Source organism: Sciurus carolinensis, chromosome 7 (genome assembly GCF_902686445.1).
Source record: "Sciurus carolinensis chromosome 7, mSciCar1.2, whole genome shotgun sequence".
Classification (NCBI taxonomy): Eukaryota; Metazoa; Chordata; class Mammalia; order Rodentia; family Sciuridae; genus Sciurus; species Sciurus carolinensis.
In genome coordinates, this window is record NC_062219.1 from 70,962,867 (window position 1) to 70,980,208 (window position 17,342).

Genomic DNA, 17,342 nt, shown 5'->3' on the forward strand with positions numbered 1-17,342 from the left:
CACTGTTTCTAAAATATATTTTTCATTCTCTAAATTTGCACCTTCACTTGGTGTCCCTCTGGAAGCTACCATCATTAAAATGCAGTCAGGTATCAGATATCTGGGGAAAATGTGTGGTAGGGCTTTGGTTTGCTGTACAGTGATGCCCTACTTACGTTGGTAAAGGAATACACGTGGAATCGATGTGGCCTGTCATGCAAGGTACATATATATATATATATATCTATATACATATATCTATATATATACACACACACACACACAAAAAAAAAATATGTAATTATTGACCATATTTTGGAAGATTGCCAGGCCCATGAAATAATATCTTGCCCATATTTTTATTGAACATTCGCAATCATAGAACATGCATCATGTAAATCAGTAAATGAACCAATTTAAGACTAGCAGGAGACACACAAAGTTATTTTATGTTTATAATGAAGCAAAATATTTCCCATACTCAGCAGTCATAGTGTTAAATCTAAATGTGTACTGCTATTCCTTTCAAGAGCCACAGAAATGGGCTTTTCCCATTTCTTTCATTGGTCTTCTACACTCTTAAACTCATTATTATGTGTGTGCTATTTTAATTCCAATTCCTCAAAGAACCTATGTTTCCCTTAGGTGTCTCTCCAAAGCATAATCTATTTCTCCTCTAAACCATGAAACATAGTAATTCTTTAGCCATATGGCTTTTAGTAACTGAAATGAGATCCCAGGAGTAAAATTCCTTGTATTCAGGATCATTTTCCTTCTTGATCTTAAGGTATAATAAGTTATGAAAATATGATGAAAGTAAATGCAATTGTAAGAAAATTAATTTTTTTAACTAGAGAAAAATTCCTTATAAAATAATCTTCTATAGGAATCCCAAAACTCAAAATAAGAATGACTGGTTTCAATGAATTCACCCAACTATCTGAGCTTAAGTGGAAAATGGTGCTATGTTAAAAGATGCAAATGCTTGTTAGTTAAATTTGTCATCATATGTTGCTTCTCTGTATGCACCATCTGGTTCTCTTTCTTTCTCTCTCTCTCTTTTTTTTTTTTCTATTTTGAATTAAGTTGGGAGGGGAGTAAATTTTAAATGTGGTTTCATGAGACAGACTGCTTCCACTTGAGTTATCTTTGTTTTTAGTGTTTTTCCAATGTAATAGTGAATATTCTTGCATTTAAACACTAATTTTAAAGAAGTTTAAAAAGAATTTATTCACTTACAATGTTTGATCTAAAAAAATAACACTTTTACATGGTAGATAAAGATTACTACATTTAATAAGTTTTCCCTTAGGTGTCAATTATTTTAAATCCAGGTTTCACTTATTTCTATAAGAATGTAGTGGTTATTTAGACCAGGAATACCTTTACAGAGATCAAAGGCCTTTAGAAGACTAATGTATGAAGTAGATGCAACATTCCTTTTCAATGTTTCTGAGAAGATTCCTTTCAAATCAAAGGCAGCAGAGCCCACTACTGGCATAGTTGTTGAAACTTTTCCCTAGTGAAGTAATTGGTTGTTGCTTGGAGCTAAACTTTTACGGAATCAAAGCCAAGTGTAGGAATATAAATAGTACAAAATTTCAACTAGCTTTCAAAACTAGTGATTTATTGCAAAAGAAGTTGTGGTCAGTCTGAAGAACAACATTAGGATGCCCACATCACACAAGAGCCCTTCCATATATTCTTTTGGAGATCTGTGATTCCATTGGACCACTGAAGGCCAGTGTGAGATGAGTCAGTCCGGTTACTGCAAATGGCCCACAAAGAAGAGTATAAATGAAGTTTTAGGAGATATGCAAACTTTTCTTAATTATATGTACTATATTTTTAAAATACAGTGATTAATATAAATTTCATCAGTCAGGTACTTATTATTTGTTATTATTCCACCAAAAAGAAAAAAAAAAAAGCACAAAAATTTTTTCTAACTTTTACTTTGAATGGAGAGTGTCATAGATTTTTATGGTGGCTATACAAAATTACCAAAAACTAGGTAATTTAAAACAAAATGAATTTACTCTCTTGTAGTTCTGGAGGTTGGAAGTTTGAAATAAGTACCACTGGGTTAAAATTTAGTTGTCAGTGGGGCTCTGCTCCTATCAGAGACTTTAGGGGAAAATCTGTTCCTTGAATCATTCACCTCTATGGGTCCTTATGCTCTTTGGCTTGTGGGTGCATCATCCCAATATGTCTCATGGTCATTTTTGATTTCCCATCTTCTGTCTATATTTAAAATGACTTTTACTTACATACATGCTTTCCACAAATCCCTATAAGGATATGTAAAATTTCATTCAGAAACCATCCCATAATCCATGATAATTTCCCAAAGTCAAGGCCCTTAACTTAATCACATGTGCAAAGATCCTTCTGTCCAATAAGGCAACATTCATAGGTTCTTGGTGTGAATGCATACATTTTGAGGGCCACTTTTCTGTCTTCCATGAGAAGCAAAATTTATTATCTAAAAACCCATAATTATGTGATGATCTTTATCTGATTTGAGATTTGAAAGACATCTAAGCCAAGATTTAACTGAGAATTCCCATAGGGCACACATTTACATTGTGACAAGAAAACTGAATATCCTCCCTGAGGTAATACACCCTCATCCCAGGATCCACAGGGGAGGAGGAAAAAAAAAAAAAAAAAAGAAAGAAAGAAAAACAGTTAGCACTCATAAAGAAAGCAACATTACAAAGTTTATAGAAAAAGCAAACAGTGAAATCAGACCCATAAAAACTTCAATAGAATAAAATCCCTTCAAAATTTTCCCAAAATAGTAAAAATTCAGAGGCAAAGCTAGTGGTGACTAGATCACAGAAGCCCAAAACATAGTGGGGTAGATATGACTCATTCTGATCATTCTATTTACTTTGTGATAATGTAAACCCATATTTTTCATGATAGAATTTTTAAACATTGCTCATAATTTTATGATGGAACTTCATTCAATTAGAATTTCTGGATAAAACAAAATAAATACATTTAATGGTGAATAAATAAACAGAAACAAAACTGAAATCATTAGCAAAAAAAGAAACTATCAAAAATGATAAGAGGGCTGGGCTATAGCTCAGTTGGCAGTGTGCTTGCCTTGAAGCACGAGACCCTGGGTTCAATCTTCAGCACCTCAAAAAAAAAAAATGATAAAAGAAAAATTTAAAAACTCATAGAATTTTTAAAAATATAATCAAGATTTAAAAGGAAATGAACAGTTTAATGGATAGTTTAAATAGTTAACTGCAGTAGCTAACACTTAATGAGGATTGAGGACATGCCAGCCATTCTTTTGAGCACTTTATAATGACTAATTTAATATTTACATCAACAATGAAATATGTATTACTACTATTGTCATTTAACAGATGAAGAAAATGGAGATACAAGACTAAGACCTGCTTATATAACATAATTTCTAACTAGCAGAAGTAGAATTAAAACTTTAGTAGTGTATCTACAAAAGCCACTTTCCTCAGTAATACTCTACTGACTTAATTAGGCCTAGATGAAGAAAACTTCAGAACTGGGAGAAAATCCAGATATTTTTAATCAATATGTAGTAACAAAGAAAAATAAAACATGAAAAAAGATGGGAAGCATGAGATAAAATAAGATTTCTTAATAGATATCTAATTGGATTTCCATAAGGAAAGACTAAATTAAATGCAGAAAAGGTAATGTTCAAGTAGATCATTTTGAAACTATCTCCCAAGTAGATTAAAGACTTGTCTATAGATTATAGAATCACAATTCTAAATAGGACAAATAAACAAACCCTCACATAGACATGTATTTGTAAAAGTATAGAACATTAAAGAAAACTATCCATAAGAATGAGGGTGAAATGGAGACACATTGAGACTAAAAGAAAGTCAAAGTGCTTAACAACAGCAGAAGCCCAGCAAATGAAATTGTATGGATTATTACTCAAGGAGATGAAATATGATGGTGGAAATAAGTGCTGAGCACAAAGTAAGAAAGCCAAGTAAATAAAATGGAAAATATGTCAGGTAGTCTATATAAGCTTTGGCTGTGTAAGTCAGTAATGATAATGTCTACTTTGTGGTGTTAAACCAACCACGATAGAGCTGAAATTCTCATCAACAGTCCCTGACAATAACAGAAATAAGATATAGCACTTAAGGTTTTTCAATAATGGTTGACTATACCTTTCAGACTAACTCTCTAATTCAGTAAATATGATAATTTATATAACAGAAAGTTGCATAACAAAAACCTGCTTATATTCGTTAAGGAGCTTCCAAGGAGAAAGGACCATTTGGAGGCATGTGGTCCAGAATAAACAGAAGCTGAAATACGCTTGGCTAAATATGGTTTTGGGGTCACTTTCTGCTCAAGGTAAGTGAGCATTTTAATCATTCCAAGAATGATTAAAATGTAAGAAATGAACATATATATAAAGTAGGAGGACAGTAATTAAAGTTACAGAACAGAAAATGAAGAGGAGTGCCAGTAAACATTAATACTTTCAGTTTGGACCCAAACAGTGTGCTGTAGGAGTAAGAAGAATATGAAAGAGATCCTCACAGGGACCAATACCAGTTTCCAAGCCTTTTAATACCATAAAAGATTAAGGTGATCAAGTTGCTAATTACCCTGATTCCATCCATGCCTGCTGTAAGCACATATTTAAATATCACATTTAACCTCATTGATATGGGCAATTAATAGATGTTGATCAAAAGCTAAAGTAAAATACATACTCAAAAATTGAATGCTTGATACTCTCAACCTAGGTACTAACAAATGCAAAAGCAAATCATTCTGTAAAAACATGTAAGACAGATTCTTAAATTATATTTACTCTCTTTTCCTAAGGAAATTGAAAATAATCCAAGAAAGTATACTCCTTCTAAACATCCAAGAGAGTGCAATCCTTCTAAAAACCAAAAGTAAAATAGAAATAGAATTAGGGTTCTTGAAAGCACATTCACCAGACATGCATCGTTTTAAACATATGAAAAAGTGTTCTTACAGAACAATGAGTGTCATGCAAACCTAATTTCTCCACAAATCTTTAAATCCATAAAATCATGAAAAAAAATGAATAAAAATAACTATAAACCACTTCACTATAAAGTTGATTCACAGAGATTACACACTTTAATCTCCTTGCTATTAGTAACATAAATACTAAAACAGCAGAGTCAGATATGTTTCCCAAGGCAGAAAAGAGAGTTAAATATTTATGCAGAATGTATATGAGAATACTTGAGGCTTAGGAGATGAATCCTTTCTGAAAGGAGAATCTAAACCTGAGAGGAAAGAAGTCAAACTCAATGGACACAGCACTGAAAACTGGAAAACACAAAGAAAGAGGCTTAAAGATGCCTGGAATCAGAAGGGGAACTTTAAGCTAGTTGCAACTTCTGAGAGAGAGGGAGGTGATGGGAGGTGGAGGCAATATGAAGGGGTAGTTGATGAAAAAGAGAATAAGTGGTGGAATTAAACATGGTAAAGAGACAAAAGAGGATCACAAAATCAGGAGATATACCAATATCTTAATTTCAAGAAAAAAAGGGGAAGAGGAAGAAAAGAAAGAGAAGAAATAACAGTAGCATCAATTTAAAAAATTGTAATCTAGTGAATCAACTAAAGAGGAAGGTCTTGGAGGAAGAACCAGTGAGCTGCCCAAACTCCAAGCCCCACCCAAACAGAATCCCTTCTTACTTATCTTCTTAGGAAGATATTCGTTTAAGCATGTATTTTCATAACAACTGTACAAAGCTAGTAAACAAGAAAACAAAGTTGGAATGACGATATTGGGATAATGAATCGTTATCCCCTCCCATATTTCTATCCTCAGGTTATATGCCTTAGAAGCAACATGACAGCGGAGCTAAAATATTGAAGAGGAACAAAGCCCAGACGACCAGAGCTGATCCTTACTATTCGGTATGCTGTATTCCCTAGAAGGAACAGGGACAAAGTCCAGGCTGCTTCAAGCAGTTCTTGGGTAACTCAGGATATTTTACTGCCAGCCCGTTATATGGTCATTCTGAGAACTATAAGTCAGAAGGGGAAAACTAGGAAAGAAACTGGATTAGCATAGGCTATGGGGAACATCTAGCATACACAACTTATGGAACACCATCAGGTGAAACAATCTACACATGATGGGAATTTTTAAAAAAAACAGTGTCAGAAAGCTTATTTCAAGAAATGACACAAAACTCCCCAAATCTGGTGGAGGAAAGAAATATCCAGATCCCTGATACCTAAAGAAACCCAACCTATTTGAACATCAAGATATCTTTACTGAGACACATTATAATGAAACTGCCTAAGGACAAGGACAAGGAGAAAATTTTTAAAGCAGGATGATAAAAGAAAATTGTCACATATAAGGGAATCTTCAAAAGACTATCAGTGGAATTTCTCACTAGAAGCCTGGCAAGCCAGGAGAGTGGAATGACATATTAAAAGTGCTGAAAGATGCCTCCTGCTTCACTTTTCTCACTAAGGATTGCTTTCGCTTCTTATTTTTCCAAATAAATTTCACAACTGAAGAATGTCATTGGAATTTTAATAGGAATTATGTTAAGTCTGTATAGCATTTTTGGTAGTGTAGCCATTTTGACAGTGTTAATTCTGCCTATCTAAGGGCGTGGGAGACCTTTCCATCTTCTAAGTTCTTTTTCAATTTCTTTCTTTGAAGTTTTTATTATACAGGTCTTTCATCTCTTTTGTTAAATTAATTCCCAAATTTTTTTGAAGATATTGTGAATGGGACAGTTTTTCTAATTTCTCTTTAAATAGGAAATATATATTTTTTCTATGATATATAGGAAAGCAACTGATTTATGGGTGCTTATTTTATATCCTGATAACTTTCTGAATTCATTTATGAGTTTTAGATGTTTTCTGGTGGAGTTTTTTGCATCTTCTAAATATAGACTCATGTCATCAGAAAATATTGATAGTTTGACTTCTTCTTTTCCTTTTTGTATCTCTTTAATTTCTTTCATCTGTCTAATTGCTCTGTCTAGAGTTTCCAGAAATATATTGAATACAAGTGCTGGTAGAGGGCATCCTTGTCTTGATCCAGTTTTTAGAAGGAATGCTTTCAATTTTTCTACATTCAGAATGATGTTGCCCTTGGGTTTAGCATAGATAGCTTTTACAATGTTAAGATATGTTCCTACTATCCCTGGTTTATCTAGTGTTTTGAACATGAAGGGGTGCTATATTTTGTCAAATGAATCTATTGAGATGATCATATGATTCTTGTCTTTAAGTCTATTGATGTGATAAATTATTGATTTATTGATTTCCATATGTTGAAAGAACCTTGCATCCCTGTGATGAACCCCACTTGATCATGGTACAGTATGTTTTTAATATGTTTGTATAGAAGAGTTGCTAGTATTTTATTAATAATTTTTGCATTGCTGTTCATCAAAGATTTTGGTTTAAAATTTTCTTTTCTTGATGTATCTTTGGCTTTGGTGACAGGGTGATACTAGCTTCATGGAATAGTTTGGAAGCGTTCCCTCCTTTTCTATTTCATGGAATAATTTAAGGAGTAATGGTGATATTTCTTCTTTGAAGGTCTTGTAGAATTAAACTGAGAATCGAGTTAGTCCTGGGCTTTTCTTTGTTAGTAGGTTTTTGATGGTATCTCCAATTTCATTTCTTAAAATTGATCTGTTTAAATTTTTTTTGTTGTTTAAATTTTTATTGTCCTCCAGATTTGATTTGGGCAGGTCAATGTCTCTAGAAATCACAATACCAGACCTAAAATTATACTACAGAGGTATAATAACAAAAACAGCATGGTATTGGCACCAAAACAAACATGAAGATGAATGGTACAGAACAGAAGACACAGAAACAAACCCACTAGACAAAGATGCCATGAATATACATCAGAAAAAAAGATAACCTCTTCAACAAAAGGTGCTGAGAAAACTGGAAATCCATATGTGGCAAAATTAAATTAAATCCCTATCTCTCACCCTGCACAGAACTCAACTCAAAGAGGATCAAGGACGCAGGCATTAGACCAGAGACCTTGTGCATACTAGTAGAGAAAGGAAGCCCAAATCTCCATCCTGTCAGCCTAGGAACCAAATTCCTCAACAAGACTCCCAAAGCACAAGAAGTAAATTCAAGACTCAATAAATGGAATGATATGAAACTAAAAATCTTCTTAATAGCAAAGGAAATAATCAAGAAAGTAAAGTGAGAGCCTACAGAATGGGAGAAAATCTTGGCCACCTGCACTTCAGATAGAGCATTAAATCTCCAGCATATATAAAGGACTCAAAAACCTCAACAGTCAAAAACAACAAATAATCCAATGACTTAAATGGGCAAAAGAACAAACACTTCAAAGAAATACAATTATTTAACAAATACATGATAAAATGTTCGAACTCTCTAGAAATTATAGAAATGCAAATTAAGCCTAAAACTGAGATTTCATCTCACTTCAGTCAGAATGGCAATTATCAAGAATACAAATAAAAATAAATGTGGGCAAGGATGTAGAGAAAAAGGTACACTCGTACATTGCTGGTGGGACTGTAAATTGGTGCAACCACTCTGGAAAGCAGTATGGTGATTCCTTATTAAACTGAATGGAAACACCATTTGACCCAGGTATCTCACGCCTCAGCATACACTAAAGGAATTAAAATCAGCATACTATAGTGACACATCCACATCAATGTTTAATGCAGCTCAATTCACAATATCTAAGCTATGGAACACACCTAGGTCCTTTTAATAGATGAATGGATAAAGAAGATGTGGTACATATATACAATGGGACATTTTTCAGTCATAAAGAAGGATGAAATTATGGTATTTGCCAGTAAGTAGATGGAACTGGAGACAATCATGCTGAATGTTATAAGCCAATCCCAAAAAACTAAAGGTCAAATGTTCTCTCTGGTATGCAGATTCTACCACACTATGGGGGTTGGGAGTGCATGGGGAATAGAAGTTATTTGGATTAGCAAAGGGGAATGAAGGGAAGGGAACTGGGTTGGGAATAGGAAAGGCAGTAGAATGAATGGTACAAAACTTTCCTGTGTTCATACATGAATACATGACCAGTGAACTCCACATCATGTACAACCACAAGAATAAAAGGTTATATTCCATGTATGTATAATATGCCAAAATACATTCTATCATTGTTTGTAACTAAAAACAAAACAAAACAAAACAAAATTTTAAAGTTACTGTTATTTTACCCAACGAAAAAGTAATGAAAGAAAATAGCTGCTGTCTAAGAATATCACAGCCAGGCAAACTTGTACTAGTGATTGTATAAGTCAAGGGGCACAGTGTTGGAAAATGGCATCTTTGAAAAAAGTATAGAGAAATTCACAATATCTACAATGTTCTCTTTCTTACTTTGGATAGTATGCTTATTCTTTTGGTATAATTATTATTTTTTGGTTTATTTTTCTTTTATACCAAGGATTAAACCCAGGGTTGCTTAGTCACTGAGCCACATCCTTATCTCCTTTTTATTTTTTATTTTGAAACAGAGTCACATTAAGTTTCTTAGGACCTCATTAAGTTTCTGAGGCTACCCTCAAACTTGTGATCCTCCTGCCTCAGCCTCCTGAGAGAGGCATGTGCCACAGTGCCTGGCTCATTATTCTTTATAATTATGTAATTCGTTTTAAAGTGTGAATGATTTCATGATAAAGTTATTAATAAAATGAAAGTTATTGCATTGTTGTCATTCTAGCAAACACTTATATCACTTGGAAAACGGATCACAGACTCTCTAATTGAAATACTTTTCAAATTTTGTTTGATAATTGTGTCATAGAACAACCAAATGTCACTCATAAAGGAAAAAAAAAAGGCAAAAAAATCCTCTGTGTGGGTCTGTCAGCCAAGTTCTAAGTGGATGAGAAAAGGGTTAACTGCTGGAGGATGATGTTGGCTCTAAATCAACCAATTACCCATAAACTTATCTAATCAATAAACACACAAGAGTCAATACTCTTTTTAAATGACAGGAGGCATGACAGGTTTAGCCATACCAGCTCTGCCTCTAACAACATGGAGTAGCCCAACTCTCTTTTATTTATGGTCACACAGGTAAAAGGGCCTGGAATGGGAGAAACTTCTTCTGTAATGAACAGGATGGGGTGGAGTTAGTGGAGCCATTTTCTCAGGGAAACTAGACAGGAACCACTCCCACATGGTGCCGCATACTTCCATGGCTGCTAGTACCTGGAAGCCAGACCTCTGTGTCCCAAGGCTCAACCTCGTTTGCTTCTGCTAGATAAGGATGGCTTCCCACAATCCTTGCTTTCCTGATGGCATTTATTACCAATCTTTACTCTTAAACTTTGAATACTTCTGTAATCCCTAAATCCATTCTAGAATTCTTCTTGATGACACTGTTTCCAGTTGAAACCCCAGAATGTATAGGATTAGTTCCATTTCTCAAATTTGGCTAATATTTATCAAGTATCTACACATATCTAAGGCTGTGCTAGGTGTTCATATATTTGTGTAATATATGAATGAATGAATGAATGAATGAATGAATGAATAATATTTTACAACATGTATTAGAATAAATATTAACTGAACATTAATTATTAACAGCATAATGATATAAATACTTATAATTTGAATTATATAGTGATGGTTCTCTGCAGAAGTTATGGAATTAAGAAAATATTGGTGAATGCCTATCAGCAAAACAAACATAAAGACTGCATGCATTTACCTTTACTTCTTTTTTCATTTATATGACAAAGTAAACTTGTGATGTGAACAAGAAGCAGGTCCTTTTTCTTTCACTTTCTTACTCAAATACAAATCACTTTCCCCCCTCCCTTGCCTATATAAATGTCCAACTAATATTCACCCTCTCTCGCCTAGATAAATGTGTAATTGGTCAATTTCAGATTTTTCCCTTTTTTCAGATATAACGATTGACTTTGGAAAGGGATACTCACCAACTTTCTCTCCCTCCCCCATCCCTTCCCTCTCTGTCTCTCTCTCTCTCACACACACACACAAACACACACACACACACACACACACACACACACATTTTTGTACTGGGGACTGAACCCAGAACCTCAGAGCATGCTGGTCAAGCACACTACCAATAAGCTATACCCCCAGTCCTAAATTCTCCCTTTCTTGTACTTTTTCCTTCCTTCTGCTATGAACTTGAAGGTTAGAACAGGTGATAGTATATTAAGGGAAAATGAGCAAAAATCCCTATATATAGTCGTTACTGTTATTTCTTCTCTCTTGCTTGCCTGTTAATGCCCTCTGTCATGTGAGCTTCCAAATGAGATTTTTTTATTGATGCATCCGTATTTTCTGTAGAACCCATCTCTCCATCCACAGACAGAAATTTCTTTACCAGAATGCTGCTGGAGTAAAGTATGCTCTTTCCAGGTGTCCACTTAGGATGCACAAATTAGTTTCTTCTCTCTCATATCTACTCTCTCCTTCCAGAAATAATTTCATGGAACCTTGAGCTCAGCTGCTTCTGTTGCATTCACTGGACTCAGTTAACTCACATTGTCTTAGAAACTCCAAAAGTGAAAGTTTAGTCCACACATTGACTCCTCTGTTTCTCTCTCTGTTTGTCATGGGTTTTTCTAGTCAGGCTTCTACTTTTGAAATTTTCACACTAAAATTGATTACCAGTCATTTGGTTCATATCCCACCTCTAACTTAGGGAAATAAAATTGAGGCCTCCTGCTTCTGACCCTGTGTTCTGGTCAGGTGACATTTAATTGACCTGAGAGCTCAACAAGCTTCCAGCTAGGGAATATAGGTCCCTTATTCCTTCTTACTGTGTTACCTTGGAACTCTCTCAGTCAGCTTGAAGAAGTGTGCTCAAACCCAGACCCTCTGCAACAGTCCAGAGGCAATATACCAAGAATTCCCTTCCAACCAATAATTCTTCTCCCTCTTTGAATTTCTCAATGAAGTCTAGCCTTCTGCTAATATAGGTTGGGTGAAAAATTGGTCAGGGAGTGGATAAAAACCCATCAACTCTTAGCCATGTTTGAGGTGGGTTGTGAAGAATTTCCCAGGTGTTATTTTTAGAATGCAGAAACTCATCAGAAAATAAACAGATTGGACATATCTATCTCCTCAAATATTCGTCATTTCTCTATGGTAAACACTTTCAAAATCTTTTCTTTTAGCTTTTTGAAATATATAGTGCATTATCATTATCTACATTTGCCCTACTGTGGAATAGCCAACCAAAACTTCTTGTTCCTATCTAATTGTAACTTGGTCAACTTTCCCACTTCTTTTCCTACTTTCCCCAGCCTCTAGTAACTACCATTCTACTTCGACTCCTCTGAACATATGAACTCCTCATTTTACATATGAGGTACTTCTCTGCCTGTCATTTCGGTTAACATGGGTCATCTCCCATTCCATCCATGTTGTCACAAATAACAGAATTTCATTGTTTTTATGACTGAATAGTACTCCATTGTGTTTATGTACCACATTTCCTTTTTTTTTTATTTTTTTTAGAGCATTATAGTTACAGATAGTAGACCACATGTCCTTTATCCATTCAAAAATTGGTCAACACTCTGTCTCTACTTCTTGGCTATTGTGCATAGTGCTGCAATGAATATGGGATTGTATATAAGAAGATAAGAACTTGGAAGACAGGCACCATACCTGTGATTTATCTTTCATTTCCTCTATGTAGCACAGCACTGAGTACCTAGAGTAGACTCAATATTGAATAAATAAAATGCAAAATGAGACAACGTAGTTTTGGAAGACATGTTTTAATTTACTTTCACTTGAAGTTAGTAGTTAAAGGGCTGGCTTCAAGAGTCATAATACAAGCTCTGAGCTGAGCCTGCATTGAAGTCTCTAACCTCAGACAAATCATTACATCTCTGTTTCTTAGATTCCTCACCTATACTGTCTAAATGCTAACTAGATACTAGTACTGAGTCAGGTGTTTTGGATAAAAAGATGGAAAGGATTTAGTTCTTATTCTCAAGAGGCATCCTGGATAATGAAGTTGAAAGATACACAAACTAAAATCTATAATGAATTTATGTATAGCATGTTCTTTATTAAGCATGCAGTACGGTGGTTGCAGAAAGAATATATACATAGCAACCATGAAGAGGTGGAATATAAACTGACTCTTAATGGAAGAAGAAGAGTTAGACAAGCAAAAGGGATGGAATCCAAGAAGAAAATATACATATTTTAAAACGTAGAGGTGTGTGTTAATGTGATGTTGTTTTCAAGCTACAGGTGGTTTCGTGAAGCTGGACAAGGTGGCATGCACGTAAGAACACTGGAGGGAGTTTCCTTTCTTAACTTAGACTAGTGTCACCTGTGAACAAGTGCAGCGATAACGACTCTTGCATCTCCCATGTGAATCATGATGCATATGACTATAAAAAATCCACTCAGAACATCAGGAGGGTGACAGCAGAACAGAGGAACTAGGTATTCTAGGCAGAAATCCAGATTCTGATTCCATCCCCTTGCAGGCAGCCAGGCAGTTTCTGTAAGACCCTGACTAAAGTGTGGGAGATCTTCTGAAAACCAAAAGGCACACCAGAGTGTAAAGCAGAGTGGAGGGATAAAGAAAAAAACCTAAATCCAGGGAACTTAAAAGGTGACACTGATTAGTTAGTCTAGTTAAAAACAGAAATTTTCTTCTACAGAGCTAGGGATTTGCTGCTGAGTATAAACTGAGTCTGGAGCAACTGTCCATAGAAGGGGCTGATGTTGAGGGCAGGGATGATGTTTCACCTTGAATAGATATTTAATGAGGAGTAAAAGTTTTTGTTTGCTTGTTTTTAGGATGGATATGAGCACCACCAATTTACATTGATGATTTAGAAAAGTAAGGAACATAAGGGGAAACATAAGGAACTTGAGTAGTTATAATCCCCAAAATGCACAAGTTTTGCATGGACCATTTTGCTAATATTGTATTCCATTCTGGTCAGATTTTCAGTGACAAAAAGACAAACTTCATATTACATGTGAACTCTATTGGATGCCACAGTGGCCACAGAATGTCAACAGAGATCTTCCTCTTATAGTAAGGGAAGAAAGGGCAAACAAGGAAAGGTAGCATGCTTCCCTCAATCACTGCAAGACATTCCTGGAATGTGGAAGCCACGTCAGTGACAAAGCAGTGAAATCTGTGCCTCTTGAAGTGCTCCCTTGACATGATGGCCATATAAAACTGTCCTATTAGGATGCATGATCACTCTCCTACTCACAGCTCACACAACAGGAAAGTGGAATAACAAGATTAGATCCCCAAACGGTGAAAACCCAAACACATGTCAAGCACCACAGAAATAAAGCCCATGGTGAGGAAGCTGTCTCCTGAATGGGGGGAGGGGTATTAAAATCTCATAAAGGAATTCTACTAAGGGCACTTCCATGCTGTCATTACTGAGCTAATGATACGACTATTGACCCTTTCACATAGGAATACAGAGTCCCATTCCATGGAATGCATGTTCCTAGGCATGTGCCCTTAGCCTCAGTTACTATTGAAGCATGGGTATTATTTTTGTATGTTTTGGATCAGTATAACTAATTTGTACATTTCATTTGTACAACTTACTGAAAAGTGGTTTTGTACAAATCATTAAATTTCTTACCCTATATCATAGTACATCAGGTTAGAATAAGTATTACCTTCTTTTAAAGGAGTTGAAATTGTGGCTTACAGGTTACCTTTCCAATATAAAATAGTAAAAAAGAAAGATAAGACTTGATCTAAGTTCTATGATTCCAATTCAGTAATCCTAATTTATAAACTGTCACAGTGAAAGGGAAAAAATGTTAAATATAAAACTTAACACATAAATAGTCTATATTTTAGTATGTTATTTGTGGCATTAAAATGTGGTCTACAATTTGTTTGCAAAATTGGCACAAACTGACATTAATTTTAAATTAAAAGGACATTTGAGTGGGGTATTATATTAATAAAACAAAGAAATTTAGTCTAATAGGTTTTAATAATAAATAGAAAAAATGGCTTCTTTGCTTCGAAATCACTTTTGAAATGTCACATATTTTTCATTAGAAACAATATTATAACTAGACTACTGTCCCCTTGAGGACACAATGTCACCTACAGTCTTCCAAAATAGTTTAAATTTTCTTTCAGATTCCAAGTACCTCAAGGCCAAAAGACAGGGTAAGAGTGCTCTTTACAGGAAATTTCCTTTCTGAAAATGAAGGTTCCAGGCCCATCTCAGCTCACTCTGTCACTCCTTCTTCCTCCCTCACAGTCCACTTTCTAGTCTTCTGATTTCTTCCTCTTATTTCTCCCAAGCATTCTTCTTCTTCCTGATTCTTGGCATCTTTTTCTGTGACTTCAACATGCACATAGTTAACCATTTGATACCTAAATATCTTCGTTCCTCTATTCTCCCTGTCCTCTGAAATTCTCTTTGCATGTAACCACACAGCCTTGGAAAACAATCAGCTTTGTCATCACCCTTACTGGGCATCACGGGAACACTGATGCCAAGTGTCTCTTGTTCTCTCTTGCTCTCATAAATATCTCTAACACTTTGAACTCACCAGTTCATCCACTGGTACAAATATTGTTTTTTTCAGAGGTCTAGTGCATGAACCTCATCCTCTCACCAAGATAAGTTTCCTGACTTCACTCCTCCCTGTCCAATTTAGACTCTGCAATTCATCATTTGTATCCATGATCTTACAAAATGACTTCTTTCCCTTGACATTTTTCTCTTTGATTTTGCATATCCTGGAGAAATTCAACCATTTAATTATGTCTGCACTCATAGAATAGAACAGTGCTGTCACAAACAGTCCAGCAAAGCCAATTGGTTCTAATTTTCTTTTTCCCCCACTGGTCCATTATAATTATACATACTAGTGGAATTTGTTGTTACATATTTGTACATTCAGACAGTATAACAATACAACCTGGTCTATTTCATTTCCCAGTATGTCTTCTTTCCCTTTGTTCCTCCCTCTCCTGTCTTCCTTCCTTTTTCCACTAGTGTCTCAATATTTATCGGAAATCCCACATAGATATCAAATATTACCTGGCAATCCCAATATATATTTCTTGTCTTCTTTCTCTTCAATAAAATCATCCCATGTCCTCTTTTCAAAATTGTCCTTGATTCCCTCCTACTTTTTCCATTCTTGGTTACATAACTATAGTGAAAAATTAAACAACAGTACAGAAAGTGTCTATTCTTCACACCACAAATACAAAACTTTATTCACAAAAACCATTTTTTATAAGTTCAATCATATCGTGTCCTTATTTTCTTTAAGAAAGAATATTGAATGTTTGATATTTGTCAGACACCAAATATCTTCCTTCACTTAAGTTCTAACCCCCACAATGACTCACTAATACTGGGCCTTTAATTGATCACTTCCTCTCTCTCTATCCCTTGATCACAATGGTTTGACATTACTATGCTTTTATCAACACCTTTAAAAGACCAACACTTTCCTAACATAGGGAGTTGGAACTCTTACAAAGCATCTTCTTCCCATGATGTTTCAGAGTTAATTCATTGTCAATTTCCTGTGGTTAGTGAAGCCTTTTTTGACCAAAAAACCACATAGGTTTGCTTCAGCTCCATTAGGAATCTCAGCACTCTGTTTCCTTTATGGCACATACCATTTAATTGTCATTGGGTACTTAGTCCTTGACTGTGCCTCCTTCCCAGTGGTGAATACCAATAGGGTATAAATTAAGTCTTTGCCTTTCATTACTGTTTTGCCTTCCCCTTAAATCAGTGGTGTGTACTAAGTAGATGTTTTGTTAAAAGAGTGAATAAATGATTAAGTGAATGAAATCATTGCTTCCACTCTCATAACCAAACATTAGTTTTGTCAAAAATACATGGTGCTAATAGTCACCTTTTCTCCAGAGAATGCGCCAAAAAAAAAAAAAAAATTGTTCTCATGTCCACCCCCATAACATTAGACTCAACCATATTAGAAGTCAGGTTCCTGAGTACAGAGGATACTCAATGGAGCAGAGTAAGAGGCTCTCAGCTCTTCTCACAGTGACCTTTCACACTTGTGGACTACAGACCAGAAAAGGAGCTATGTACTGGTTGAAGTAATTTAGTCCTGATTATGATGAGGACCTACAGTTACTCTACAAAGGCAAAGGGAGACAAATCTGGAACCTAAGCATATTTCTTCCAATGATAACTGTCAATGGACAGTTGCAGTAATATAAACCCTAAAAAATAAGCAAAAGTTCAAGTTCTCGGTGATGAAACTCTGGGCCACTAACCAGGAAGTCAGTCAGGACAGAAAAATGTACTTAACTATGGTGAGGA